Source organism: Acromyrmex echinatior, chromosome 3, assembly GCF_024713525.1.
Source record: "Acromyrmex echinatior isolate Ae372 chromosome 3, ASM2471352v2, whole genome shotgun sequence".
NCBI classification, from domain to species: domain Eukaryota; kingdom Metazoa; phylum Arthropoda; class Insecta; order Hymenoptera; family Formicidae; genus Acromyrmex; species Acromyrmex echinatior.
The window spans coordinates 22,330,186-22,357,873 of NC_141854.1; the positions used below are offsets into that span (position 1 = coordinate 22,330,186).

The following is a 27,688-nucleotide window of genomic DNA, read 5'->3' on the forward strand; positions in this document are numbered from 1 at the left end:
ATGTGCCACATTATTTCGCTGATTTTTGTTAAAAAATACAGTAAATCGTCATTATTATATAATTCAATTTACATGTGTTAAACTCACAGTAATACGTGACTTGTAAGCCATCTTGAATTTTTAACGACTCACTGACTCATAGACGAAAATATAAAAGCATATTTTATGCAAACGAAATAAGCATTATTCGATCCGAAAGATTTTATCTATTTTCTAAAAGTAGTCCTTTGAAAATGATTCTTAAAAAAAGTTGTGCAGCTTTATGTTTATAGTGTTTTTCACTAGTAAAACTGGTGCGTATTCAGTGCACATTGAAATTGTTGTACACACTAACCTAATTTGAATGTAAAAGTGAGATATCTCAATTAATAAAATACCCAATGTATATTTTATCAAATAGCATAATATAATGTGTTGAGGATTTCGCGGTTTAATTCGTTTCTATATTTTTATACGTACATCATTTTACGTCGATTTGGATATAATGATTTTAAAGTGCGCACCAGCTCTGCCAGTGAAAAACGTTATTAGACAATCAATGTTGATTTGACATCGAATTGATCTTAGTATTTTGAAAAGAAGATTCGTGAAAAAAAGAGACTTAATCCACGTAGTTCGAATGACGACACATACGAAAATATGTATATATTTTATCTAGACCACAAAAAAAAATAAGCGTCACCATCCTGTTATTGAAATATAACTCAATGTGGTTAGTAAGTTTTGTAACAAACCAATTCAAAGCCTTAATAATATGACTCTTGTAAATTAATATGTAATTGTAAGCTAAAATATATAAAAGGTGAAAATGCAATATATATTATTTGTATATATATATCTCTTAAAACACATTTATTATGTATAAAAAGAATTGTGGAGAAACGCGTACGCGTCTACTGGTTTATTTGCTTTAAGATTTATGTAATGTGTCAGTCGCGCGTTTCTAATCAACAAGACATATAAAATTGTCAAGCGAGATTGAGTAAAGACGCAAAAAACAATTCTTTGCGATACGCGGTACGTCACCATATAAATGTATCCAATTATATGCGACAGTTAAACTCAATCGTAAAACGATGGGCTCTTCGTATTTTTAGTCGACAATAATTTTAATAACTTTGACCTTTTAATCTCAGATAGACAACATTAAAAAAAAAATTTTTCTAATTGCCGATGTAAATATCACAACGTTGCAGATTAAGTAGGGAATATATCAATAAAACAAATATATATTGATTATAGCAAATTATAATATATACATTAAATCGCAATATACGTGTACAATGTACATACATCATATAGTACATATAATGCTATATTTATATTTTATATGCTATACTTATATTTCATTGTATTCTAAAATTAATAGTTATGTAAGTCTCAAATTAATTTGTAAAATTGATATAAGAATTATATGTATATATTATATACAGGAAAATAGTTTGTCAAGAACATATGTTTTCGTGTGTTTTAGCATATAAATCTTGTGAGGCAAAATGAAGAAGTACCATATAAGTCGCACCGTCCATATTTCTGTCACTTTAGCCGTTATGTAATTATCGCATAATAGTATTTAATGTTATCTTTATGAATGTTGCAGACGTTATCGAAACCACATCGGAAAATGGGTAAAGCGACTCACGTACATGTCGCATACCTGCACAAATCGGTATCACGTGATCCACTTCGAACGATTAGCATTATAAAGCCGTGATAACATTTGCTACAAATTGAGTTTGCAGGAACGTTTATGCGAGTACGCTTATCAGAGAAAAATATACTCACGTTGTCAGCTATCATTTGCTGTTCTGGACTTTCGTAACTTGACATTCTTTCTATGCAAACAACGAAAATCACATGGACACAATTTTTTTCTTTTTAATTTGTTAGAAAGTAAGAGAAAGTAAGAGAATATTCAATTGAGGAATATATTATTAAATACTAAATCAATTATTTTATTTCTTAAGAAAGAGAGAGAGAGAGCAAGTAAAAAATTACTTTAAGAATTATCTTTGCGCCGATAAACCAATATTCCTTAATATAACTATTCATACAAAGAACCAAAATGAAGAGTCTATGACTTTTTTTTTAATTACATGAGAATAAAAGAATTAAATCATGATGAAAACTAAAATTAGAACTTAAGTCAGAATTCAGAAATTAACATCGAGTAAAAATAAAAAATCAATGTTTTAAACCACATTTGTTTTAAAGTTAGTTATATTCAACGTACAACGTGCTTTATCTCATTAAAAAAAAGTTAGAACATGGATGGATGATAAGGTTCTACTGATAGACAAATGACGATACTTATATAATTGTTGTTTTTGTGGGGTACAATAACTAAGACATCTGAATGCTGTAGAATTTTACAATATATTCATTCACAGACATTTCTCGACTTGTTTTAAATTAAATCTGAAATAAATAAGTATATAATAAATAGGTACATATTGTCATCACCTCTTAGTTTATTATTAAAAAATTGACATTACTTTTAATGTTATTAATAAATATAAAAACATTATTAAAATGAAATTTCATTAAAACAACTATAATTTATACGCAGAAAAATCTTGAAAGGAAAAATATTTTAGTAAACAGCAAGTTTCATTTCTGAGAAACAATTCATATTCTTTACTTATCTCTACAAGAAATGTCTATAGACAGAATTCAGAAAATATGCTCTGAACCTTTTTAAGTCTGAGCTATATAACGTGCGAAGATCGAAAGTGGTAATCTTTAAGCATGTCTACTTTGAACTAAAAATGGTCTCTCGGAGAAACCGGCGTTTCTTTTATGGATGTAGGAAACTAAAAAAAATGTATACCTGTGTAACAAGCCCGAGAGTATCAAATTGCTAGTAGTGAAGGACCATTTAAGGCCTCGTGCCATAAGCAATAGCGCATGATGATGAAACTCTATCTGCAATCTCGATAGACCGAGACGATTAACGTATTAGAAGGTTTAAGTCAGCTGGTCGAACAATTGCGAATCGCATTTATGTTAGTAGGAAAAGATGTTACATCGCTATATTTGTCATATTACTCATGACATTTTCAGTTCAGTTTGCAATAAGAAAAAGAGGAAAAGAAAGAGACAGACAGAGAGAGAGAGAGAGAGAGAGAGAGAGAGAGAGAGAGAGAGAGAGAGAGAGAATTTAAAATATTCGTAATTTCAATCTGTTTAAAATATAAGCAAACCAAATTTTCTTGTGCGTACAACGGGGGGCGAAGTTTATGAAATACATTAAAAAGTTTACTTTATCACCATTCCATAAAGTCTTACTAAGTAAATTCAATAAGTAAATTCAAGCGGAGAAGCTGTTGACATGCACGCGCGTGTTTCTTCCTTATCTATCTCATATTATATATCTACCTCAAATTAGTCATAATTCGGTCGAATAATTTTATCGCATAATTGCTGCACTTTGATGCACCATTTTTGTTGTTACCATGTTAAAACAGTAATAATTCTTGATAAAACGTGTTAAAAATAATAATGTTTCCAGGATAATTGCACATGTTATGTACAAATACGTTAATTTTTAGTTCAAGTTTCTTATAAAGTGCATAATTATAGTCTCAATTTCTGAAAAAGAAAAACGGTATTAAAATTTTGGCGTGTGTCGTGATCAAAGAAATTCTGATTAACTGCATCATCGGGATCCTGTAATTTCGTATGCATCAAACGATCGGTTGAATACGCACGGCCAGGGGATCGTCATTACAACAGTAAGAACTGTATATTTCAATTTACAAACATCTGATGGTCTCTTGATGTAATTCTTCAATTATTGTATCGATTTCCCTCGTTCGATGTATATAACCTTGATCATCGTCCAATGGAATTTTCCTTCTGAATGGTATTTATGACACGCGACGTGCCATATCTTGGATCATATCATATAGTTTGGGAACAACATGTATTACACAATATTACTGATAATATAACTGAAATTTTGAAATTTTAAGGAAATACATTCGATAAATCTATTGTAAGATTCAGGTAGAAAGAAGCATGAAACCGTTGGAGAGACGAAATTTTTTTTCTAGAAAAATCTTTCTATTTTTCTACATCTTGTGACTTGTGGAACGCTTATTGTAGAGACTGCAATTGACAAATGTACAAAAACTTTGATCATGCCGACGAATTCTCAAAATGTAGATATGTATGTGTGGCAACACTTAATCATTAAATGAAATTTATTAAAATTTCAATTTTGAAAAGACAAGATCCATGCTTATATACCATGTTTTAAAATCAGGTATAGACTAAACATTCGCAACCTTTGAAAATTTATTTTTTCTAAAACCTTTCTCTGCTATGCTTTATGACTTCCTGAATTTCCGGAACTTTAGGTAGTTATCTTTGTGTCAGTTTTGAACAATGCCAATAATTTTCTGGAATGCGTAGAATTCTTTGAATAACCGATTAGACACGATTTGCTGGCTCTACACAGGTCAACATATTTTCAATGAAATTTTTTCGTATATGTTCTTCTTTCGTATTTATTCTTGATTCATATTGCACCTAATATAATAATATTATATAATTATATTATATACATATAATTATATAATATACACCATATAATTATATTATATACACCAAATGTGTATCGCGGTCCTTTTGCGCTATGTGCGCAGAGAAGCGATAATCTAGTTAAAAAAACAGCTGAACGAGAATTTGGACAGCATTAAAGACATAGCCGCAGGTACTGGCGATAAAAAAGGTCAAGATATCAATATTGACATCTATCGATGTCTCGTGGTTACGCCACTGGTCACCTCGTTGCTCTTATGAGACCTCGCGCGTGCGTTTACTCTAAGAGTGAGAAAGATCTCATACACCTCTCTCTCTCTCTCTCTCTCTCTCATTTTCTATCTCCTTTTTTCTCTCATTTTGTCCTCTTCTCTTACACACAGGTAGAAAAGTGCGAGCGAGAGACACGAAGGGACGAACCTTTTACGTGTAACGACATGAAAGAGAGAGAGAGGGAGAGAGAGAGGGAGAGAGAGAGAGAGAGAGGGAGAGAGAGAGAGAGAGAAGAAAATGACTCGCAGGCACGGATTTAGGCGTGGGACGGAGAAGTGGATGGTAAGGATGAGGGCCCTTTCGCTCTCGAGCATGGTGCTTCGAATCGCAGGGGCTGTGTTTGCTTGTAATGGAAAATTTCTGGTCTCTGAATGAGTGCTTCGACGAAAAGGGGCGGCGTGAGGACAGTGTGTTTCTCGGTCAATTCAGATTACCAACGAATATCTTGCTTTTAACGAATATTTTCCTAAATATTCATATCAACAAGAATACGATTTCTATTTATGTAAACTAAATAGCTTAATATAATTAGGAGCAATATAATGATTATTATTATTATCCCTTTATATATATATATATATATATATATATATATATATATGTTTTGAAAGAGTCAGTATTTTTTAATAATCTTTTTTAATTTACATTGACCATTCACTATCAATTGTACTGATAACATATCAATATTTTTTTCTTAAGCGATCATTTTTATTTTGATTTTTATGGATATTATCGGCGGTTACTGGCGACCGCGTTTGTACGAGGTCTCTCATTCTCTCTCTCTCTCTCTCTCTCTCATTCATCGCGCTTAATTTTATAAAGCGGATAATGGATACGTTTGTAATCCGCGACGAGGCAACGCCGCGCCATGCTCTTGCGAGGCTGCCGACTGTCGAGGCTGGAAAAGACGCTCATGCTGGAGAGATGAACGTGATTGTCTGAAACGTACACTCTCGCACACGCATATGTATCATTCTAAACATCCGTAACACGTAACGAGGTCTTCGAGCGTCTTGTATTCATCGGCAAGCGTATAGACGGTTCTCAAATGTAACCAATGTTGTCAGACCTAAGAATTTTCTCTTACACACAGGAGGGTGCCGAGCTTTTGTCCGACCTTGAACACATTCTTGTGAACCCTAAAAATGTAGAAATCTTGGAACATAATTTCGGTGTACATAGTAACTTTCCTTTTCTTAGTATACTTTCTACTCAAATGTGAAATATAAATGATCATTTCTCCATTCCGGCATACAGTTAAACATTTTTTTTTTTCAAATAACATCAAAATTTGTAAAAGTTATTAAATTTGTTTCCCATTTGATCTTAATGATTCTTGATTTGTAAAAGAGATGAAAGTAATTTCTAGTTGCCTCTTATTTCTTTATTAAAATTTAATGATTGATCAAAACTCGGATAGAAATTTGAGGAGATTATCAAACAATTATCGTAAAAAAAAATATTTTCAATCTCATTTTATGAGTTTCATGAACGTTTCTTACGAGCATAATCAAGCATCCTCGCTTATTAAGCCTACAATTACGTAAGCGTCAATCACAGTCGAATATTCTTCTCGTGTTCAGTTTTGTGATTGGTGAATTTTTACAACTACACCACTTACAATTACGCTTACGCAATTATAGAATAGGCTTTAGATGCGCGTGAAACATGCACAGGCTAAACGTGAAATCCCGTTTCGACGTTCTCGATCTATGTCTGCTGGACCTGCTGTGAGAGAGAAAGAAAGAGATAGAGGAAAAGAAATAGAGAAAGAGAGAAGATGCCTTGGGAATATATTAACGGAACGTGCGTGCGCGCTCGTACATGCGGTACATTTTTCTCACTATACGTCAGACAGTATAAATCTGGAATGTCTATTTGTCTCGTCCGCGGTTTTGGCTGCTTCAGGAAAAATCTCGCGTGTCTATCGCGAGTGGTGCCAATATGTCAGTTAAAATTAATACTTTTGTAATTATACTATATTTACATACGTCTCTACACATTGCTTTTTGCCAAATTTATACACCGACATTATTGTATGCAGATTAGAGAGATGTAAAAATACTCGGATTTTAGGTAAAAAAAACTCGGAAATTAATTTTTTTCCTCCGACAGTTTTTTAGTCGGATATTTTTTTAGGTCATTTAGGTCTGTCGCATTGCTTGAAATCTCCCAAAATTTTTGCACTTAAAGTGATACGATTAGAAAAATAGATTCGGACGTGAAAAAAAAAAGAAAGCATATAGATGCTGAATGCAAACAGACTTATTATCAAGTTATCAAGAATTGCAACAGGCAATAATACATATTTCCGCTTCAATATAAAATTATAAAGATAAATGTAATAAAGTATCGAAATAACAAGAAAAATGAATTCTATTTCTTCGTCTACACATTTAACATGAATACTATATTTTTTCATAAATTTTATGTAATTTGCTCAAAAATACCTAGTTTTTACCTTTTTACAAAAAAACCTAGTTTTTTACTTGATACTTTTCTCCAAAGTAAATAATACCGTATTTTTACATCTTTAGTACTGAATTATATTTAACTCGATTATACAAAATATAGAAAAATGTGTAATAAAGAAATTATTGTCGCCAAGATATTATATACGATTATTGAAAAAAAAAAGTCAATATATCGTAAAATCGTCTCGGTTGTGTTGTGATTTCAGAATAAAATAACCTTGACAACACAAGTTTTCTATATCATCATAGGAATAATGAAATATTTCAGGTCATTTTTTTTCTTTTATATATTTACACATAAATATATATATCTAGATATATGTATATACAAAGTAAAAGATAATTATACATATGTAAATTATAAAGGACGCAAAGTTACGCAACTATGAAAAAAAATTTCAAGGTAATAATTATTAAAATTATCCGTGCTATTATAAAGAATGTATTGGCACGATTCGGTAGCTAAACACAGATTACTGTGAACTGCTGTGAACGTTTCTCGTCTCGGCGTCGTCTATGACGCGCGAGAAGCCTGTCCTACTCGAGACTCGAGACGTCGAACCCGCATCTGCATGCCGTACGGGCGGTGTGTCATCGAGAGACGTATCGACACAGGCCACGCATACCTGCCTGGTGCATAAGTTCTCGCCGGCACACGTAAAAACGCGGTGCACGCGGCCAGGGTTTTGGGTAGGGATCCGTGTCCCGGTAGCGACAACACAGGCTGCGGGAGCAGCCGACACAACGGAAGACAGAGGACGAAGCACGCCGTGAAGCGCACAGAAAGTGCAGGCGACGGATAAAGAAGAACGGATAGATGGAGGGAGACGCGCGACAGAGATGACGACGGACGCCGCGCCGTCAGCCGTGCTGGTTTCTCGGTTCTCGGTTCGAGGCAGCTAGCATGAGGCTGAAAGAGAGAGGACGACAACGGCGCGGCGACGCGCTGGATGAGAGGATGGTGAACGAGGGAGAGAGGGGGACCTTTCCCTCTATCGTTGTGGCTCCACCCACACGGCATCATCGTCACCACTACTACTATTACTACCACTACCACCACCACTGCTGCCGCCGCCGCCGCCGCCGCCGTCGCCGCTGCCGTCGAGGCACGCAATCTGGCAACAGTGGCTCGCTATAACCGATATTGTGGCCGTGGATTGAATGGAGGGGAACTAGAGCTCAGGTCACACACACATTCAATGCCCACACATACATCGTCCTAACCGGCGGCGACACCCCTCGGTCGCAACAGAGGAGAGCGACCCCTCGCTATCCAACCCTTGCGCGTCCTGCTCCGTCTCGTTCTCACCGACGCTCATCCACCCTTACCACGCGTTGCGCTCTATCGCTCCCTCCCCTCGTTCGACACAGCCGTATCCTCCCCCCTCTCCCCTCCCCCTCCCTTTCGCTGCAGATCGTACTTCCCTTCCACCAGATGGCAGCTGAGAGCGTCGTCGTTCTCCCTTTACTCTCTCACTCTCTGCTGTATGTACGCGCTCGTGTGTGTGTCAAGCTTCTCCCCCACCACAATCCACATCGACGCGACGGAGCCCATCACTATACACGACGCTCATACCGTCCACTCTACCTCTGTCTCTTCGACAAGGAGTTCACCCACCCAACAGGAGAGAAATCGGTGTATACGTGCCACGCCATATACGTGTGTTTGTATGTACATGTACGAGACGCGATCGTGACGGCGCGGCGAGCGACGCAGGACAAGGACATACGTCGCGCGGCGCGCGCGACGGAGACAGAAGAGAGCGCGACTGTATGAGCGAGAAAGGTGACGCTGAGAGCGAGGGAGAGATTGCGAGCGTGGTAGAGGGAGCGAGTGGGAACGACGCCGTCGCCGTCGGGGCCCCAACCAACAGCCTCTCACTAGACAGTATTACTTTCAACCGTTTAGCGCGGGGCCAATGCTACTACCCGGCGCGGAGTAGTCAGTCAGCCGAGTAGTCAGAATCAACCATCCACGAATACCGAGGACGCTCTATATATATATATATATATCTCTCTCTCTCTATCCTCTCCCTCTTTTTTTCCTCTTTCTTTTCTTCGACCCTTGCGACCTCTCATTTGTATAGCTTGCTCTTCCGCGTTCATCAACTGAAGAAGGAAGGACAGGCGGATATATATATATATATAGAAAGGAAGAACGATCTCTCAACGTGATCTCAACGTACGTGCATTCAGATCAGATGCACCATCGTCGTTGCCGGTCGTCCGGTTGTCGAGTGATCCTTCCAATCCTTCGTACTCGAGACGCGCGCAGCGACCAAGCAGCTTAGCGGCCACGCCGACGCTACGCGCCGTGACAGACTGAGGCGCGCGACCGCCGCGGTCGGTGGATATAAATAAAGTTTCCGCGGATGGGAATCTCGCACGCGCGAGAGAAAGAAAGGTGAAACGAGCGCGCGCGGCGGTAGCGGTCGCGATTGAGGAGGAGAAGGAGAAGGAGCAGGAGCAGCAGCAGCAGCAGGAACAGCAGCAGCAACGGCAGCAGCAGAAAGAGAAAGAGAGAGGAGAAGAAGGCGGAAGAGGGAGATCGACGAAGAGCGCCGGTAACTGGCATGCGGCCGTTGTGTGTTTCTCGCTTTGAATATTTCTTCCGGTGAACGCAATCCAGTCGAATGCCGAAAGGAGACGTACACCGTTGGAGAATATAAGTGAAACGTATGTACGATACACGCGTGTAAATACCGGCGCGGAAAAGCGACGCGATCGACGATAACGACGTCGTTGTCGTCGTAGCCGCCACAAGGACTCGACGACGGCCGGTATATCAGCGCGGAGCGAAGCGGAGCGGAGCGGAGAAGTGTTACCCCTTCTCTCTCGCTCTCTCGACGCACACGAAAGGGAGAAGAGGGTAATAGGGTGGGTGGACGGACGGACGGACGGACCGGCAGGCGGACGGACGTGCGGGAGGGAAGGAGGGGGAAGCGGCGCATCGCATTCGAGTCGCACGCGCGTGGAACACTCCGCCGACCGGTTATCGCCTTCAGTTGGCTCGTGGCTCGTGCGGAGCGTGGTCGTCGTGCTACCTGTGTGCTCCTTCTGGCCATTCCGTACATTCCGTCTGCCGTCATCATCGTCGTCGCAGTCGTCGTCGTCGTTGTCGTCGTCGTCGTCGCCGTCGTCGTCGTCGTTGTTGTCGTCGCAGCCACCGACATCGTTTTGTCATCGTCGTCGTTATCGTCGTCGTTGTCGTCGTCGTCGCGTCGTCGCGTCGTAATGTGCCTATGACGAGGTGATGAACGGCCGGCGTCGCAGTGTCGAGCGTCGTAGTGACAGTGTTCGTCGTCCTGCCGATGGACGATGACGATTAACGTAGCGAACAGCAGCACCGTGGTGGTCGCTCGTGATAAACGCGCGAGGGTAAACAGTGTGCTCTGTGTGATCTAGTGTACTTCTACTTTTATCTGGCTTTACGCATATATAATATATATATATAAATATATATATATACATACATACATATGTGTATCGTACATACGCATATATATATACACGTACGTGTACATACATATTTGCCGCCAACGCATATGTATGCGCGACGATCATTCTTGGATTACGCTTCGTCGCGGAGGAGGCTCCTTCGCGGTCGTCTCTAATCAAGGATAATGCGATATTGCAGTCATCGTGGAGGTGAGTTTTTCCCACTTGGTTTCTTTCACTTTAAACGGAGCCACTTCGCTGCGCTGTGAGATACTCCGCGCCTCTTTTCCGTTTACGCGTCGACACAAGCCTTTCTAATGAACTGCAGATGATGAGATTCATGTCTCTACCTGGCAATCTCAGCGTCCCCTCTCGATCTCATTTCAAATTGCATCTCGTAGTGTTTTCATTCATAATAATACAATCTTATCTTATAAGGTATTCTACGATTGCCTTTTGAAACTTTTCAAACTTACCGAGTGAAGCCAAGTTGTGTAGCGTTTCTTTTACAAAGTTCAAGTGTCGGAAAGTAAAGAGTTAAAGAAATCCCCCTCGTTCAAAGGGTCGATTGTGTATCATGAAACAAAAATAAACCAGTTCATCAGATGTTGACAATGAAATTATAAATATTTTAGTAAATTTGCTCACTTTTTGTAATTTTCTCCTTATTTCGAGTTTCGGTATAATTGATCTCCGGAATACAATTCTTATTCTGCGATTCGATTATGTATCGCATAATTTGGTGAAAATGATAAAAGTGAGCGATTAATTTTAATCTGCGCTCAACTTACTGTTCAGCTTTTTTAATTCTTAGGATTAACAAAAGGAGTTGGAAATTAGGAACGGAAATTAGAGAATCTACGTAAATCTACGTTGGTGAAAACGAGTATAATGTTGGTCAATGAAATTATTTTGAATACTACAGTAAATTCCTTTTCTTTTGTACTTTCCACCTTGTTTCGAGATATACAATTGACCTCCAGAATTCTTACTCTGAAATTCGATCGCGTGTCGCACAATTTGGTGAAAACGACAAAAGTAAATGAATTTACTTGTGCCCGTCTCGTTCAGCTTACTTTTCATCTTTTTCTAGAACTACAAAGAAACTTCTAGAACTACTTAGAAAATTCTTAGAATTAGAGAAAGATGAAAATATGAACGAAGATTAAAATTAATTTACATTGATGGAAACGAACATAAATATATTTGTCAATGAAATTATAAATATTCTGATAAATATTCTTATTTTTGTAATTTTCTCCAAGTTGTGTGGTACACAATCGAACTCCTGCTTTTACGCGAAACGTGGGAAAATCTCTCGTTCAAACAACTGTCGAGTCTCGCTACGTCGATCGAGAATCGCGAATCGCTGCGCGAATCGAGACCTCGAATCGCCTTTGAACAGACGCGTCTTCTCAACGTTCCGTCGTTGTTATCGTTAACTATCGTTTGCACGGAAGTTAAATTTTGCGAAATAGAAAATCTCAATTAATTTTCTCCTATTCGACAGAGCGTTTCTTCCAAGTTTGAATCTTCGCCGTTGCATGCATAAAAAGAAAGAGAAAGAGAGAGGGAGAAAGAGAGACAGAATGTGTACGTTAAACACCGAGTTTCTCGAGTTCTGTGCAGTTTCACGAAACGTGATGGTGCATTGTTACCAGCGCAGCGGTCTGGTAAAACGGTAGTCGGCCAATAGCAGCGATAGTTGTTAATTATTTATCACTGTTCACCACGAAGTCCTTTCCTCGCGAAGGGCGCCTCGCGGCTCGGCTCGGCTCGGCTCGGCTCCGCTCGGCTCGGCACGGCATCGACGCTAAACGAGGCGAAAACCTACGTCGATCGACTATGGCTCTCTCGGCGCCGATCTCGGATAATATCGATCGGCGGGAAAACGCCCGCGATCTTTCTCCTTCTCTCTCTCTCTCTCTCTCTCCGTCTCTGTCTCTTTCGTTTCTCGCTCGTTTATTACATCGCGATGCTGGATATTCCGAGCGGCACGGCGCGGCGATGCGCTTTCACAACGAGCGATTGTTCTTAAAGACGTGTCATCCCGTCTCGCTCGCGCTGTTCATGGCGCTCGGGGCTCCGATTAGAGCAAGCAAAAGACACACGGGACTCGGGAGACGACGCGGTGGAAGGAGAAGGAAAAGAAGGAGGAGGTATTTAGAGGCGATCATCCGTCCGCGGACGCGTGCGCGAGTCGACGAGAAGCAGAAAGTCACGTCCGCTGTAATCTTCGATGGACTACTCTCTGTAGGTCATAACTATGAGACTACGTATTAACACCTTTCGTTCGAGACTCCCGTAGATCGTCGTGTCGTGTCGTGTCGTGTCGTGTCGTGTCGTGTCGTGTCGTGTCGTATCGTGTCGGGTCGAGGCGTCTCGAGATGAGACTTACGCGCCGACATTCCATCTCGATGCATCGTCTCGGATTGCGTCTTAGATTGCACCTTGCGAATTTCCTCCTAAATGCCACTTATACTTGAGTATCAAAGGGGAGCAGTGATAATCCAATCCTTCGAGTTAAATAATATTTTGTTAAATTTACTTTCACATGTGTGTCAAAATGTGAACCAATTTATTTCTGTGGTTAATTTCAAAATAAACCGCGTTTATATTAACGTATGCACTTATACTCGTTCCTACCGATGTAGTTTCATTTTACTGTCGATTCAAACTTGTAAAAATTAGAAAAAGATGAACAGTAAGTTGACCCGAGATTAAAGTTAATCTACATTGATAGAAACAGGCATTCGTAAATAAAAAATTAAATTACAGTCACATTTTCTTGAGTTCAATTGTTTAACTTTATTGTTTCTGTTAAATTAATGACATATTAAGTAGGAGCAATGGCGACCTGTAGAAATTAAAAATAATTCCAAGTGATTATAATTTTATATAATAAATTTATATAATAGTGTCTTTCATAGGATATATTTTCTACAACTGAACTAGTAGCGTACTCTTAGAATTTGAAATAGGTATATTTGATATTTAGCGAAAGCGAGAAAGAAAGTTCTAGTGCAATCTAGTGTAGAAATAAAATAGAGATCTGTAGCATTGCCTGTTTTGCTGCAATTATCGTAAACGAATAAAATGGAGCAATGTAAAGCGCGCTATTTATATTATGCGTAGAATCGAAAGATGACATTGAACAACACTTGTTGTTTGAGAGTCACGCGTGGCAATAGTAATAATATTTGATAGGTATTTAGATACTATCCAAATATTATTCACGATTGTTACCTCGTCTGTAATTCCATATTTCATAGCCGTTGATAATATTATTTGGTATACGGCATTTCTCTTGCACAGGAGATACATATGTTTAAATATAGCACTTACAATTTTTACAATTTTATTTTTCAAATATTCCTATGAACGGTAAAAATGTCTGGGCGTCACATTTCGAAAATTAATTCGCAGTAACATTTTTAATATAATAATTTCTCGTTTATTTCGCGTAAATTTGTAAAAACATATATAGCAGAAAATGTATCAGAAATAACTAGACAGTGTAATAGACAACAATATATCCTCAATTTCATTGAGAAGCGATCATTTCCAATAAATGCAACGTATACGAATCCTCGCTATCGAAACAAATCAAAATCGTATAATTACGCGGCTTTTGCGTTTAGCCGCAAATATTGGGACGTAAATTACGTGAGCGATGGGATTCGTAGCCTGATTGTCAGCTATCTTCTCGATTTTTCGAAAACAAAAGCCGCATATGTGCGTGCGTATACGCGCGCCTTTTTGTTTGTCGAGCTTCGCATCCTCTGCGCGGCACGTACGCTTTTATCGATAAGCGTGTTACTCGAACGCCACTTTGTAATCTCCAACATGCGACCTTAATTATTCGTTCGCTGAAAAATATTCGACTTACGCCCGTTTTCACCAATGTAGATTAACTTTAATCTCGGTTCAACTTACTCTTCGTCTTTTTCTAGTTCTAAAGATTAGAAAAAGACGAAGAGTAAGTTGAACCGAGATTAAAATTAATCTACGTTGGTGGAAATGGGCATTATTCCTATTTTCGCTGACATCGTTGTGCAACTTTAATCGCTTCACATCGCCCTGTCATGTATAATTTAATCTGGCTTTAGTTTTGCTTATAAATTTGCTATTTATTCAAACTTGATACTGTAACACATACACATACACACACACACACACACACACACACAAAAGTGGTATGTGATGTCGATTCTGTGTTACTCTTATTTTAAACCAATTTTAATTTTACGTATTTCTGACTGCTGCCAACTGAAGGTTGACAAAAATGAAGGGAATCTGCGTTTTATCGAGATCGGATTGGTTGTTATCAAAGATCTCCACACTGAGAGAAAAATGTCGAAGTAAATTACTTATGTTTTCTTCGATATTTAGTAGTTGCAAAAATGTGATTGTGGTGACGAATATACATTTTTGTAAAATATATCTCATTAATTGTAAAAAAATAAAATAAATGGCTTATTTGCTAGGAAAATTTTATTTTTATGTATTTAAATAAAGATTTATTTCAATAAAATAAATAGATTTGTCGCAAATAAATTTTTAACTTATCTTTTTCTCAGTGCACAATTGCAATGTATTTTCTCATCTATTTTTTTGTTGCTAAATATTAAGAAATTGATCTATCCAGAAGTATGATAGTTGAATAATTTTTTTAGCTATAAAAAAGAAGTATGTATCGTTAATTCGCTATCAAAAGGATATATCCAACTGCGATGAAAATAACATTACTATTTATAACCCTTTCTGTCTCGTTATTTCTGTCGCGCACGCATATTTTTCATTCGCGAATTTATCATAGACGATCGCGTTACTTGAATTCGATCCCATTGAAAGAAAAAAAGATTCCATATCTATTTCGGCGAGGATAATCACCACGACATTGTTACCAATGCCTGTTATCAGTTGACGTGACACAGAACGAGCATGGGTGAAAACTCGGCTCGCTAAATGGGAGTAGGTAGTTTAAAAAAAGACATTGATATTATCTCGTGAATATTTCATTACGAAGTAACAAACATTATGACGTACGACGAACATACTTACAATTATTTTGATAACGAGCGATATTCGATAAAAATAGTTAGACCGTTATGCAGATTTAATTGGAGTGAAGACAAAGAGAAAAACGTAAAATTACGATTTGAGATACGATATGAAGAAAATTATATAAACGGATTGAAACCTGATATATCAGAACCGGATTTAAATCGTTTGTGAATGAATGTCAAGGGGAGAAAAGTAACTATATGGTTTTAAAGTTCGGGGTGATATAATTTATTGATAATATATATACTCGTCTTAAATATGTGTGAGTGTTTATAAGTCAGCTTCAGTATCGCAAAATGTATCGGAAGAACAAGCATTCGTGCGAGACCGGGCGATAATCTCGGCAATATTAAATACGCAGTATTCTCTGTAGTTCGGCTATCTAATCGTCTCTGTGTGACTGACAAAGTCTGCGCCGACTCACAACATCATATTGTATCGATGCGCGGATAAATTTCCACGACAATTTTCCAAAGTACTCGCGCAATGATATTCTGTAATCGTGAACTTCAATATTTATGCTCATTTACGTAACGCCATCAGTACAGGCAGTAGGTATATTTTATCTATCATAAAGATTAATTAGCGCAACAAATCTTCTTAAAATATTGTTTTTCAGAAGCACAGTTAAGAGAGGTGTTGATGAATAGCTTTTTAATTTATCTCACACACAAAAAAAAAAGAGAAAGCGAGAGTAAGAATGATAAATCGTTTTCCAAGTACAGTGGTAATGCAAGATATGAGTGAGATAATTGAAAAGCTACGTATATTGGTGCGCGATTGTAATCTTTTGAAAGCCTGCAGAACGATCTCATGGCACTGAAGTTAACGATTGTATGGAGTTCAGTGAAATAAATTAATCTTCGCTCTCTCTCTCTCTCTCTTTCTCGCCAAATTCTTAAACCACCATGAGAAAAAGATTTCGGTACAACCTCGCGACGTGATCGGAGAATATGCGTGAATATGCGTGAATATGCGTATTTGCACGTTCGTATGATAAGCGATCGACGAATGCATGGCGGCCGACGATTGTTCGCTTTGAGGGAAGCCAAAACTATGTCAGGATCCCTTGACATTTGTGTGTCGTCGTTTCAGCGCGGCGACCTTGTCGAGGCTCGCTCTTTTTTCCCCGCTTTTATTATCCGCCCCACATTCGCGCGTAGGCGTTATGGCAACGCAATCGATTCGCAGTAAATTTTGATAACGGCAAGATGTGACGCGGCCCGTTATCGAGATTAGCAACCCCCGGTATTTTTAAGACCGAGACAGAAAGATATGGCGCCGTTCTCTCTAAATTCCGATAATTAAAAGCCAGTTAATGCAGAGGCGTAGCGTAGGAAGCGGAGAAAAACGCAAGGTGTATATATCCTCCTATAGCGACAATTGCGCGCGGTTTATCGACGCTTTTTAATAATATCGATCACAAACGCAATGTGTGACGCCCATTAAATCATCTTTCCGCGTAATATATAACGTAATATATTTGGATAACAGACGATACCTCGATCTCATGCTTTTTCCTTTTTTTTTTTACAACATTAATTTTTATAAAATATAATTTTTTCATTCACTCACGTAACTTTTAATTTACAATTATTGAAAAACGCTGTTTGATCTTTCATAACACTTTCTTCCTCTTTTACAGAAGAAAAAAGTTCGAAAAGTCATTGAAATAAAATCTATATTTATCAAAAAAAATGTATTTATCAAAAAGTGATGTGACTTGCGTGAATTAATTGTTTGTTTGCTTCATTATTCAAGAAATGCGACGATCATAGCGATAATTAAATATTAAAAATGAATATTGGGACACAATAGCTACCTAAATATAAAATTTATATTTAGAAAATAAATAACTTTTGTAGCTAACATATAGCTTCCTTCGTAAAAGATTTATCAGATTTTAATGTTAATTCGTCAAATGATCAGGCATCTCTGTTGAAATCTCTGTTAATGAAATTCATATGAGATCTGGCATTAAAGTTTGATACGGTATATGACGTACACGTGCCGCATAATTCATAGCCGAGCGGCACAATCCCGCTTTTTGCAGCGGCTACCTACCAGCCGCTTCTGCGATCGTCGGAGAGCTTTCACCTATGGCTGGCGGAGATCGGCGGTAGACGGATCTACGAGCGGGAGGGATATTTACCGAATGCCTTGCGTACGCCACGAGTTGCATGTTGCATACGCGCGAGAGACTAGCTGAAGCGGGTAAGTGTTGGCGCGGGCGCGGTCTGCGCTCATTTATTGCGCTCCGCGGCAACCGAAGCGGTTTCGTTTTAAAAGCCTTCTAATCTCGATACAGGCACCGCCGCCACGCACACCAGTATCAGAAATAGGTTTGTTTAAAATAAACGTACACACTCGACGCGACGACCAGCGATCGTGACGACGATGGCGCGGCGTGCAGTGCGTGAACGCCTCTGCTACCCGCCTAACCCATCCCAGGGACGTATCGATGCGCGCGTATTTTTTTCAAAAAATATTGTACAATCACAACGGGATCGTGTCCCGCATATATTATACCGCGTGAGATCAGCGCGTTCCTACTTTGTATAATTTATCGCCTGTATCGGTCATGTACGATACACTGTTCAGCCTGAAGAAATATATTGATAGCGGGGGAGAGAAATTCGTTCGAAATTATTGAAGCTGATTTAGAAATCCCCGATCTCGCACTCGAGACACACTCTTTGATAAACCAATGACTAAGTGTACCATATTTCTCCGTTCTATTAAAGCCTGTGCTCGATTACACGGTTGAAACCATTCCAGTAATGTCGCGTAGTTACATTCCTCTCGTGAGTGATGTATTCGTTTTGCAGGTTATATGCTCTATCAATAGATAGGTACTAGTCGATTATCTTATGGTATGGTGCGCGACCGCGGATCCGTGCGATTTCAGTCGTATAGGTTAATGATTTCAAATCGATCTTGCGTAGTGATATAACGATATCGTACTAGAAGAAGTAGTTGTATGCAGGTATGTATATAGGTAAACAGCGAGATTGCAGAAATGCGCGTATGTCGATCTGTCCTTCTCGTTTTCGTCGCGGTGAATCGAATTGGAAATTCGTTTATCGGCGCAAGCTCGTGTTAATCTGACGTAATTTCAGAATATAATATCGCAGTTTCATGTGATATGCACGGGCTGCGAGCGAAAACAAGAAAACCATTTCCGCGTACAGGAAGGAACGGTGGTAGTGAGCGCCGGATGCTAACAGATAATACGGATAGTACTTGCGGCAATAGCGATATACTTGTACCTAATTCAGAGGTTAAGAAAGGTAGAAAGTAAACGATGAAGATTGAGAAAAGGAAGGAATTGAGTCATGCATGAAATGTATAAAAATTAAATTAATTCTTTCACAGCAGAAGCAAGTTTTTTTTTTTTTTTTGAAGCGTTTTTTAAAGCAAAGACGCGAAACAAAAGCACGTTCTTACGGTTTTGCATGAATAATTTCTTTGCTTTCAAGAATAATTTTTTAAATCTCTCGTGGGATAGATGTAATTATACTTTTATCATCGAAAAATGAAGGTAGAAAAATATATCGTTGATTTGAGATTTTTTAATTTATATATATATATGTACATCACAGCTGATTGAATGTCATTCTTGATGTTTCAAAAAATGTTAGTAACAAAGCATTTGCTGAGAATTTTGTTGAAAGAATTAATTGAAAATCATAAGGAATATCTCTTGCATCATATCTCGCGACACACCCGATAGAATTTAATTTAACATCTCTAATCTCTAATTATATCCGCGTGTTTTGTAAGATTATCGGACGACATCTGAATCGCGCGAGGCGAAGCGCCAGAGTTAATGGTGCTCGTAAAAGCTGCTACAAGAAGCGGGGTGGGACAGAACTATTTACTAAATTGGCATGCAAATATCATTGAGTCAGGAATATCGTCACCTTTTGATTGCGCACTCCTCACTTGCTCGTGGGGCGAGTGTACTTATTTGTCAAGGACGAGGCAGCGGAGACGCCTCGGAAACTGACGAGGAATTATGTCAAAGCGGCCGGCACATGCATTTTACCTTGGAGCGCGTTGGCACGTAGAAAATCGCGAACGTATTTTTTACTCGCAACGTATTGCCGATCATGACGTCACCTACCGATTTGTCGCCGTGATATAACATTTTTCTCTCTCTCTCTCTCGGTGTTGCGATATACGTACAATCGAAAAATTCTAAACCAATTCTTAATCTTATATGCACGAAAAAATGTACGAAAGATTTCTCTTCTCAACTTCACGACAGGTCTTCGATTAGCTGAAAATTGATTTTTTTCTCATTTAATAAATCAATGTTTACAAAACCATTTAAAAAGGTAAAAATAACTGACTTAATAAAGAATCTTAATCAATTATAAAAAATTCTCGTAAAAGCCGGAAAAGAGTTGTTTGAACAGAAGAAAGTACCGTAATATTTTTGATAAATAATGGTTCAGGAGAGAGAACGTCGTAACTCATAAAATAAGAGACACTTTTTTATATACGTGTACGCTATCAATTAGTCCTTCGACATTGACTCGTGACAAATTTCGCTTTGACGTAATATCGTGCCATAATACGTGAAATGTATGAAGGAATATTTCAAACAAGGTTTCTTCGTTATAAAAAAAAATTTCTGTAATCATATTAATATATTCTCTGAGTTTCGATATTCGTGTTGCTGCGTCGCAGCAGTTGCCACAAAAGAGAGAACGCAGATTCTCTCTCTTTTTTTTCTTTTTTTGGTTTTGGTTGTATTATGACATATTCGAAGCACATAAACTCCTAACGGACATTGTCATTCATTCCGAAGACGCTTGCGCAAACTGTGGACATACGCGAGCGTCGAAATTCGTTGCTTTAGCTTGTGAAACGTTTATTTGTTGACTATCGAGAGAGGAGGGCACCCGGCAAGCAGCCTTCGAACGTTTTATTCTCGCACACGCGCTCAAGGTGAGGTGTAATTAAACTTTCATAATTGTCCGTTGCATAATGAGGACGAGACTCCGAGAGACTCGTCCCACCGTTCGCTTCGCACTTTGAATCCGAATCGACAGCTATCGGTTGCTGTCGCGGCCGGCAACTTGCTGCACAAATGCTTTTTAGAGCAGGAAATGGAAAAACCAGATGTAATAAATAGGGGATAAAATAATATCACATTAACGATCCAAGAATCTTGATCAAAGCAAGAAACTGATTAAAAAACTAATGTGAGAACTAACTCGATTGTTCTTTATATCGTAGTGATTTTTTTTCTCTTGCAAGGTAAAATATCGATATAAATTTGCGTTTTATGCGTATTTCATGTGCGTTCGTACGCAATCCGATCATTAATAAATTATGAAACATTTTGCCTTTTGGTTTACACAGTTCGTAATTTACATGAAATAGATGTATATACAAGCAACGCGTTAAATATCGTAATTTAATGTAATTCATCAGGTCAAGCATTAATATATTAATTCGTACCTTAAAATATACGTACGATATGAAGAGACGCTTTCTAATTTTGTAATTATTCGATGAGAAATTATGGAGTCGAAAACAAATTTGGACGTAACTATTGATCGTGTTCACCGTGGATATATGACCATAAATAACAATTGTTCTATTTGTTCGCGTATTCGTTCGATGTTTCACAGAACTCGTATTCGATTACCGACAAAATTGGCCGCCGGTCGATCGTTTATATCAATCGTTATGAAATTAAATCATTTGCAATTGATACTACGCGTTTTATCAACCAACAGGTAGCAAATGTTGATCCGTGCGTTCGGTTTGCCCTAAAATAAAATCTACACAATTTACACAAACATACCGAATATACCGGGGGATGCGTTAATTAATCAGACGCGATCGTGCATCGCGCAGCACCAGTTAACTATCGGCTGACATTCGTGTTGCGTATGTTGAACGCATGTTCTGTGTCCGATACAGTTTAAAACGTAGATCGCGCAGTTATATGTGACGATGTGACATGCGCGACGTCGAAGGTAAGACATAAAATTCTATGCGATAAGAGCTTGGTTGGAAGGCCGACGATTCGACGTTTTTAACAAGCGCAGAATAATATTATCATATGATTTTACATAGAATGCTTCGGCAGATAAGCTTTTGTTCGCGAATTCTTTAACTTTTATCTGTCGAATTGTCTCGACGTGAAGTGAGAGCGTTCGAGAAAAATGTAATTTATATGCAAAAATTAATCTCTGGTACTCATGATTGGATGATACTCATTCGTGTTCTGCGCATTTCTTCTTTTTTTTTTTGGAAATATTAGGAGCATCAAATAATTAGGTACAACATTTATATACAATTTATTAAATACGCAATCTTACAAATATTTTTTTTAATATTAAAGTATGTATATAAGAATCACGTATTAATTTTTATATGTTTATATACTTTTATACTTGTAAAAAGGATGAAAATTAATCTAAAGACAGGAACGACCTTTTGTGTGAAGTAAAGGATTAGAAAATCATAGTGTATTAAGGATTAAATTAATTGATTTAGAGAAATTTAAAATAAAGTTGAAGAGAGTTTTATTGGTTATTATTTGTAAGCAAATATATTTTGAGTTTTTTAATTTTTTGAAAATAATAATAAATAATTTTATAAAAGTTAGAAAATATGTTATATAATATTAATGTTATCTAGTATTTGTTTATAGATCAATTTTTTAACATAATTTTTTATCTGAAAATTTTGTAGGGTTAATAATATTTTTATCAACTGCTAGATTTAATTTTTATTCGAAAAATTCTCTAAACTCTCTAAATTTTCTGGAGTGAAATTTCATTCTAAAAAGTGAAAATTGATCTAATCTTGAAAAAGAGTGGCTCAATTTTTAATCTTTGAGAATGAAATTTAGAATGAAATTATAGAATAATAATTGTTTTTTTTTTTAACATTGTTTGGTTACGTTATCTTAAAACATTTTATCGCTGATAATAACGTACAATCAATTTTAAATATCATTAAATGTCAAAGAATATACATATATACACACACATACACTAACTAATATAAATGTGCCAAATTTAATGTAATATCTTTTTGTGTTTCATATAAAAAATTTCAAAAATTATAAAGATACAAGTCAGACGAAGGAAAAAATAATTTTTGCATTAACGTAAGTGCGCGCGCGCGCGCTTGTGTATGTGCGACATGGGATTACTACAGAAAAATTGGAAAAATTTGCCGAAGTTGGCTATTTTGTGGCAGCGCGCCTCGAAGGCTCAGCGGAAAGAGGACCGGGGCGAAAGAGGAGGAGAAAGAAAAAACGCGACAATCGAGAACGAGACGCGTCGATTAGCTCGAGGCGATCGCGCGTGGCAAGGACGCGTCTCATGTTACCGCGCGAAGGCTGTAAACCATCGGCTGTCATTCGCGCCTTGTACATTAACCGCTCATTTCTGCAGCGTGCGCGCGCGCGCGTGCATGCGTGTTGCGTGCATGCGTGTGCGCGCGCCACTGTCGTGCCGCGCGGTAATCAGCCGATTTTAACTTGCGCGGCTTGCGCGACCTAACTTTCTATAGGATACGGATGATTCTCGATGGAAATTCACTACCCGCTTTTGCCGTACCGTGGAATTTCACTGGAGCGTGAAGTCGACTTTACGAGCAGATTTCAATGTACAGTTTCGACGGGAAGATTACTCTGCGCGATTTGCGGAAATGACACATAACGTTATTTTTCTTCTTCCGCTTCTTCTAGAGACTCTTGACTTTGCGTACGCTCGCGTCGAATTATAGTCAATTAGCTGTATTGGGCATAGCCAATTAAATAAGAGAAACACGGTGGATTGGTAACATTTTCCTTTCACTGTGAAGAAAATCGTTATCGTGTCACTGAGATACACTTTCCAAGAGTGAAGTTAATAAAGTTCTTCCTTTTACGCATTTTATTGTATCGCGTATCACTGTTATATGGAAATAGCTATTTTATAGAAACTGTTTTACACAGACAGCATCGATATTGCTTTTATCGTAATATGCAGTTTTGTAAAACAGGAATAGCAAAATTTTATTGTAATAATATATAAAATATTAGATGATAATATTTTTCATCTAAAATTAGAAAACTAATTTTTTTCAACAAAATTCCATTGATTTTAGATTTCAAGTGTTTTTATAAATCTGTCATTTTTTGCTACGCCACTGTCAGAGCTCGGTGCGCAATTACCAATCACTTTTCATAGGATCTTCGGATCGATCGTGTCTCTGTTCACGTTTAATGTACTGAACGTACATTCACTTAGTACAAGTTGCACTGAGCACGAGTTACTTTTACGGAAACTTCACGTCAAACTTTTATTGCCCGTGCTTTTGCTGAGATCAATAAAAGTGTACTTCATTCATTATCTTCGAAATACAAATTTTATAAAATTAAAAATGTTGTATAAGGATTTCTCAAAGCTTATCATTTAATTTGTAAAATTTATAATTATACAAAATTTATTTTATTTATTTTTTAAGAAATTATAGCACGAATATCTACGATTAATATCTATTTTTTAATTCAAATTTCAATCTTCATGAAAGAAAGAAATCCTTACCTTTTTGAGGATTAAGAGTACGAAAGAATTCGTCGATATCGATAATGTCATCGGACTTAATGCGTTAAATTACCGAGGCAGCGGTATATTGTGCTCGATATACAATGAGAATCCATTATTCACTTATATGCGACGCTTTCCAATAAAACTAAAAAAAAAACCACCATTCAACAAATTTTTTTTTTTTTTTTTTTTTTTCAAATAAATATGTTAATAAAGTTAATCTTGCGAGGTCATTTCCTTAGCCTCAGCGTTATCTGCACGATCAGTTTGACCCTGACATAGATAAAATCATCGCACGCTGTTTCGAAACTATATCAAAAAGTTTTCTTGCGCGATTTATGCCACGTCCTTTTTACAGTATCGTCAGCAGCTAAACGACGTTATTTCGGTACCACCGCGTTAACTTATAGGCTCTAAGCGCACATTCTCTCTCTCTACTTCCTTGTTTTCCAGGCCTCTATATATACATGCGATGAAACTATAAATGGACGACGAAGAAAGTATGCGCCTCTCCAGTTGTACTCAGCTTAGTCACCGATCTCGCTCGCTTGATCTCTCCACTAACAAGATCGTTGAGATCACCGTCTCATCGATTTCTATATATATGCGGACGATTTTTCGATGATATATCTCGACGGCTTTCGTCAGATATGTTTATATCTTATGTTCAATTTTTCCTGTATATATATCTTATATATAAATTCCGATAATTTATTCAAAAATATTCGCATTTTTCGCATTGAAACTTTTTTGCTTTTTAAGTTTATGCATATTAATCTTTAAAAATCTTTTTTGCCGATAGTACCATTTTAACAGTTACCTCATAATTTTTTTTTTTTTTTAGTTCGTGTAAACACAGAACTCGCGATATGTGCGCTTGGATTTCTTTTTTTTTTTCCACAGTTCACGTGCCATGACATTGCGAAATTAAAGAAAAATATCTAATTTTTTGTGAAAAAATTTAAAGAAAAGTTTTTATGTTACAATTAATAAATTAAAAGCGTGAAATTTTTAAATAGAAAAAATTTTCCAAAATTTCATTTTTGTCTTTAAAATGGCCCTTCACAAAACTGCTCGTAAGATTCAAGGGAAATCGAAAGTCGTTCTACATCGTTTTTCGCAACAGTCTACAATGTTGAATACGTGGGAGCGTGCGCGACAGATCGCCGATTCGACAATCTCGGGGACCATCGTCTTTATCTCTATTGTCCAGGATACGCTGGTGTAACACAGCACGCTGCGGATCGGGTGATATTTATGTAACGGTCAAAGGGGTTAAGCGTTCTGGGAAAGTTTCCAGAGCAACGATTGGCCGGCGGCTTCCGTGATTTCGTCATCCGCCAATCAACGCCCCGAAACAACTTTCTCCGAATCTTGACAGGACAGACCTTCTCCTCGCGCTCCATTATTTGCATAAATGCAACCAGCGTGCAATGTGTATGTTGCCGCGAACCCGAGCTTGTGCCGGCAAAGAGATGCCTCTTACGTGTCGCGTCGTGGCCGATTACCAGCTCGACGTTGCTGAAAGATCGAATGTTCTCTTCGAGAGGATGCATTTCTAATTTCTAATTGTCGCACGCGGATGTCTATCTCCAAACTGTCGCGATATCAACCAGTGATCCGTCAACGAGGCTAAGACCTATTTTTCCTCAGCGAAAGCTTCACAGATTATTATTATCGTTGTAACTTTCTAATTTTCCATATCGACTGTTCTTCAATTAAATCGCAGATTTTTATAGAATGAGATCCGACCTCCCAGCTCAGCTGTAAGAACGCGACTCTGATAACACAGGCACATAAAACAAAATATAATGTTTGATCTGAAGATTAGATTACGTTACTTTTATGCATTTTGACACTCTGAAATCGAATCTGATGTTCAAATTGCTTCATTACGTCATAATTTTTTTTTTTTCACAAAAATAACTCGATTTTCCAGTATTTTTAGAGCCGGTATTTCTATGGCCCAATTTTTAATATGCAGATTGAAGAAAAGAAAGACGGTAAGTTTAACGATAATATGTAATTAACTTGTAAAGTTAATGTGCAAGCTGGTAAGTTAAAAATACTGGAAAATCGATCTATTTTTGCTGTGTCGAGTTGTTTTTTGTCGATAAAAAAAAATTGTGATGTAATGGAGCAATTTAGACATCGGATTCGATTTTGAAAATACATAAAAATGCCGTGGTCTAATCTCCGAATAAAAAAAAAATGATTTTTGCGTGTCTGTGTAATCTATGAACGCTCTCAGCGTTCAATTAATCAAAACTGAAGAATCTTTCAATTAATTAAACGCCGAAATCGTCCGTAGATTACACAGGCACGCAAAAATCATTTGCTCCGTTATCTTTGCGAAATGAGAAGTCTATTTGAAAAAGTCACACGTTGAGTTCGAAGTACAAATTGTCGCGTTAATTTCGTCATGTACAAACATTTTCAGTATCACAAATTAATTGTCGGGGACACGTGCATTAGTTATCGGATAAGTATTTTTTTTTTTTTTTTTTTTTTTTTTGCGCTGAATGCCAGACGCATACAATTCCACGCGCGACGCATTTCAACCTTGAGGCGTACGTGGCGGATTTCGACATATTCATATTCGTACATATGCACAGGCAGACAAAAGACCGAGGTTACGAGCGCGGATGTTACGCCACGGTTGAATCACTGATAAACTTGTTCGTCTTACTCGATATTTGAAGATAAAAGCAGCATTAAAAAAAAACCGACGTGAAAATATTTTCAACGGACATATGCACGTTTATCAACGTGCTGAACGCAATTGAGGAAGATAATCGTATTCATGTCAAGGTATTTCTTTTTCCAAGCGCAGATTATTATCACAGTGAAACTTTTGAACGTGATAAGTGGATGCCTTTTTTGAAGCGAGTTGTGAATACATTCGCGCTTTCATATTTTGAACTCGAAGTCAAGTCAAAATACACGTAATGATTTTTCGTGGATCAACGAGGTCTTCCGCGATTTCGCGAAGACACGTTCTCGTACGAGATGTCGGAAGTTTTTCATATGGCTTTGGATGTATATTCGCCGCGTGGTTTCGTTAATGAAACGAAACGTTTCTTAGTTTCACTGTTCCAGATGCAGATAAAGCACGCGAGCGTACTCTTGACATCACGTCCTAACGAACGTGGCGACATATCATGTAAATACACGATCGTGTTAAAAAAAGGTAACGCGATATCTTTCATCGATAATATACGAGATAAGATTTCCTTTTCACGCTTTAAAGCACTTGAGTGTTTTAAAATCGATATTTTCCTTCTGCGGTTTTAATCGATCGTAAAGAAAAATTGGCCCATTTTT

General features: G+C 37.7%; 1 protein-coding gene across 1 annotated transcript in view; it reads left to right on the forward strand.

The window, feature by feature from the left end:
- Positions 1 to 10,310: 10,310 nt before the first annotated feature.
- The window catches only part of tna (Zinc finger MIZ domain-containing protein tonalli), a 39,723-nt gene continuing 22,345 nt past the window's right edge, over positions 10,311 to 27,688 (forward strand). Inside the window, exon 1 of the mRNA XM_011051537.2 lies at positions 10,311 to 10,940. The gene's annotated coding sequence lies outside the window, so the exon portion shown is untranslated. The remainder of the gene's footprint in view (positions 10,941 to 27,688) is intronic.